Source organism: Pezoporus wallicus, unplaced genomic scaffold (genome assembly GCF_028554395.1).
Source record: "Pezoporus wallicus isolate ANWC-B61680 ecotype Strahan unplaced genomic scaffold, APGP_CSIRO_Pwel_v1 contig_11395, whole genome shotgun sequence".
NCBI lineage: Eukaryota > Metazoa > Chordata > Aves > Psittaciformes > Psittacidae > Pezoporus > Pezoporus wallicus.
The window spans coordinates 363,003-367,674 of NW_026636241.1; positions in this window are offsets into that span (position 1 = coordinate 363,003).

The following is a 4,672-nucleotide window of genomic DNA, read 5'->3' on the forward strand; positions in this document are numbered from 1 at the left end:
GTGCAAAGATGGGTGAATGACAAAGGAGTGCTTTCTTTGGCCTTCTGTGTGTTTTAATACCTTTCTTTGGCAGTAAGTCTCTAATTTGGGTGTGTGCAGCTGACTTGAGGTCCTGAGTTGTCCGTGCTGCCCAGCTGGAAGCCTCTTGCCAGGTTGGGTATGGAGAGCACAGAAATGGAGTTCTGTTGTCTGGGATCCCCGAACCAAGTCCAAGTGAAGTGTTTGCATTTGAGTGCCACTGAGCCAATGTTCCCAGGTGGGAGATGTCTGTTACCAGGCTGGAGACCAAACCTTGGAACCAGCTGAAATGACAGAGCTGGGACCTGGCAAAATCTCCTGTGGATGGTGTGAGTGGCCTTGGGTGGATGTGAGGAATTGTGCTTCACTTTGCCAGAGACTGCTCTGGGGTAGTTTCATCTCCTTCCATACACTGTTATCACAGGTGAAACACCTGACATTCAGAACAGGGTGAGGATGTAGACTAATGGAGCTGTTGTGTTCTGAGCTCACGCTAAGAGCAGTGTGGGGTTTGCTCCTAGCAGTGCTGTGTGGGGCTCCATGTGGCTGGAGCCTGATGGCTGCTGCTTCTGCTCAGGGACTGAGGTTTGCAGGGCTGCAGAGGATAATGCACCTTGGATTGAACTGGAAGAGAGAGCAGGTAGGAGCTCAAGGGTATTTCCTCTTCCCGTATTTCAGCAGGATTACAGCTTGGTGTGCTGTGGGGCTGTGACGTGTGTGTGGTGTCTCAGTGCTGGTGGTCGTATGGCTGTTGATGTCTTCCTCTTGGCCAGGAGCAGCAAACCTGCATGCTGGGGTGCACTGCAGGACAGGGGATGAGCTGGGCTGTTGCTGATGCCCTCTGCGGACGGTACAGCGTGAGCTGAGGTTTCAGTTCACTGCCCCAGGGTGTAGCTTGGCTGTAGTTACTGATAAGGGCTCTTGAGCTGCTTGATCTTCACCCCAGCCGTTGATACAAAGGTCATTGTGACACCAAGAGGTGAGGGAGCTTTGTTTTGTTGGCACATTCTTTAGTGGGTGAAGGTAAATAGGGTATGGGATCAGTTTTACTGCTTTCAGTTCAGCAGTTGGAGATAGCCCATGTCTGATTGTGCTCGGGATTTGTACTTGACAAACTGCAGGATCCCTGTTACCGTGTATGGAGGACAAGGAAGATTCCCTTCTGTCCATTCTTTAAGGAAGTGCCTGAAGGTTGTGCAGCACTTGCAGGACCATGATGTGGAGCGGGAGGGAAGCGTGTGGGGACAACATGACCATTGCTGCTTAATGTGCCTTTTCATGGGCAGTCCTGCTGGGCCGTGTCAGACCAGGATGAACATCATAGGATATGGATGGGTTTGGGTTGGAAGGGACCTGAAAGCTCCTCCAGCTCCAACCCCTGCCACGGGCAGGGACCCCTTCCACTAGAGCAGCTTGCTCCAAGCCCCTGTGTCCAACCTGGCCTTGAACACTGCCAGGGATGGGGCAGCCACAGCTTCTCTGGGCACCCTGTGCCAGCGCCTCAGCACCCTCACAGGGAAGAGCTTCTGCCTAAGAGCTCAGCTCAGTCTCCTCAACCTCTGGCAGCTTAAAGCCATTCCCCTTGGCCTGTCCCTACAGGCCCTTCTCAAAGGCTGCTCTGCAGATCAGTTGTGGGCTGCTTCTAAAAGCTGTTTCCATGTGGATGTGCATGTTCCTGCGGTCCTGTCTGAGCGGTGACCTTGAGCGTGGTCCAGTTTGGCTGTGGCAGTGAGGATGCAGCCACCAGTGAGTGGGGCTGTGTTGCAGAGCTGCTGCAAAGCCTCCTCACATGTGGTTTCATTGGGAGCCTGGAGATCACGGCTTTTACATCTGTGTTAGGGATGGGGGTGGGAGGGAGGAGGATACATTGCTGGCAGTGGTACTGTGGGTGCTGTGTTATGAATACCTGCCCCTCTCAAGATACTGTCATGTGCATTTACTGGCACACTGGGAGTTGTTTCCCTTCAGTGCACGATTCCTGCTGTCTGAGGTGAGCTCATGCCAAGTGCTCCTGCAGCTGGGTAAATGTTCTCCTCCTGCAGTACCAGTCATGAAGGAGCTTTGCTGCATCTATGGTACGAGCAGGATCCTTTGGTGCATGTGGGAGAGTCCCAGGCAGCATCTGCTGCAGATGAGCTGAAGGTAGGTGCAGGGACCACGCTGGATTGATGGGGAATGGCTGTTGTGTTGCCCAGGGCAGGTGGGACATGCAAGAACAGGCGTCTTGGGATGGTCTCTGCTGCAGAGGAGCCCTCAAGTGCACAGCATGATGGCCAGCGCTGGTACCTGGAATGCTGCTGCTCCTACTCTTCATGCTTCTCATAGGAACTTTACTCGGCCTTGGGGAAGCAGGATCCTGGGCAGCTGCCTTCAGTCTCTGTTCTTCAGTTCCTAAATCCATACAGGGCACCGGAGCTGGAGCCCAAGTGTGATGGGGAAGGGCTGAGGGACCTGTGGGGTTCAGTGTGGAGAAGAGAAGGCTCAGGGGGGACCTGATGGCTGCCTACAAGTGCTTGACAGGAGGATGGAGCCAGGAGGGGCTGGGCTCTGCTCCCAAGGAACAGGGGATGGGACAAGAGGAACCGGCCTCAAGCTGCCCCAGGGCAGGTTTAGATGGAGCTGAGGAACAATTCCTGCCCCAAAGCATGAGTTTCACCTTCCTATGAAGCATTAACGCTCCCACCCACTGCAGAGGTGTTGAAAGCTGAATGGAGGTGCAGAGCTTGGCAAACCACTGGGGTACCCCAGCCTGCCTAGCCCTGGCTCAGGAGGCAACGTGCCTGGATATGGATAGGAGCAGCCTTGTCCTGCAGTGCCTTTGAGCCTGGCAGTGCTGGAGCCTCCTGGAGAAGGTGACATAGCCACAGCTGGGATGAGAACGGGAAACGAGCCAACAGAGAGCTCCCTTTTGGTTTTGCTTTTCAAGCTGTGGCTGCCCCATCCCTGGCAGTGTTCAAGGCCAGGTTGGACACAGGGGCTTGGAGCAAGCTGCTCTAGTGGAAGGGGTCCCTGCCCATGGCAGGGGTTGGAGCTGGAGGAGCTTTAAGGTCCCTTCCAACACAAACCAGGCTGGGGTTCTGTGATTGAAGTGGAGGAAGTCATGGCCTCAAGGTAGCAGCCTCGTGATGCAGGTGGCTCTGTCCCTGCCCTGTGAGGAGCCCTTTGCAGGGCTCCTGATGACTCTTCCTTCACCAAGCCAGGTGAACAGTGCTGACAGTGGATGTGCTCCAAGGCAGTGGTGTCACAGGAGGGTTTCCTGGCATTACTCAGCAGCTTGTGGAGCCAGCTGTGGATGGAGAACAGCTGCCTGATCCCCAGCAGGACGGGGATGCTCCAGGTAAGTGCAGATCTGGTCTGTCTCATCTAGCAGCAACGCTTCAGCTAAATCTTTAAAGCCACCTTATTCTGTGTGTATCTGTAGCTTAGCACTTGAGCTCGACCAGGGAAACCAGCAGGAAACCAGTTTCAGGAGTTCTATATTTTATGTACATATATACATCTCTAGTAAACAAAGTCATTAAATGGGTCCCACGCACTTCAGGCCTGTGATTAGAATACTTCAATAAATGGTTTAAATTCCCCTTAACAGTCCCTTTGGTTGCTCTTCTTTCTGGTGAGGATTTCTCCTCCCCTGAACTGAGCCCCATGGCCAGGCTGGCCTGGGCAGAGCTGTGGCCACGGCTCCTGGTAGCCCCAGGGGCTGCAGCACCAGTGTAGCTGGGGATGAGGGGATGTGGTGAGGGAGAATGCGTGAAGTTCAACCAGGGCAAGGTCCTGTGCATGGGTCAGGGCAATCCCCAGCACAAGCAGAGGCTGGGGGAGACTGGATGGAGCATCCCTGAGGAGAAGGACTTGGGGGTTGTATCCAAGACACCCCCGCCCCGTGTGCTGGGCTGCACCCCCAGAGCGTGAGCAGCAGCTCAGGGAGGGGATCCTGCCCCTCTGCTGTGCTCTGGGGAGACCCCCCTGCAGCCCTGATCCAGCTCGGGGGCAGCAGCACAAGAGGGACGTGGAGCTGTTGGAGCGAGGCCAGAGGAGGCCATGGAGATGCTGCGAGGGCTGGAGCAGCTCTGCTCTGGAGCCAGGCTGAGAGAGCTGGGCTGGGGCAGCCTGGAGAAGAGAAGGCTCCTGAAGGGGAGACCTGAGAGCAGCTCCAGTGCCTGAAGGGGCTGCAGGAAACCTGGAGAGGGGCTTGGGACAAGGGATGTAGGGACAGGCCAAGGGGAATGGCTTTAAGCTGCCCGAGGGGAGACTCAGATGAGCTCTTAGGCAGAAGCTCTTCCCTGTGAGGGTGCTGAGGCGCTGGCACAGGGTGCCCAGAGAAGCTGTGGCTGCCCCATCCCTGGCAGTGCTCGAGGTCAGTGATGCCCGAGGCAGCCCAGGCTGCACAAAGTCAACCGGAGCAACCAACGACCCTCCCCGGCAGCCCGGACACGCAGCCCTGGCATTCCCCATGGAATTCTCACTCTTTGATCTGCCTGAACGCGCTGTGCGGCTGAGAGCTGCTCCCGTGCGCAGTGAGGGGTGACCGGCAGTGCTGGGGGTGTGAGTTGGGCTTTCATCCCTTACAGGTGCCCCGTGCAAGGCCCTGGGCTGTCTGTGCCCCCAGTGAAGCGCAGGAGCTGTTCAGCCGGGCTCCCGTCACCCCGAGCTC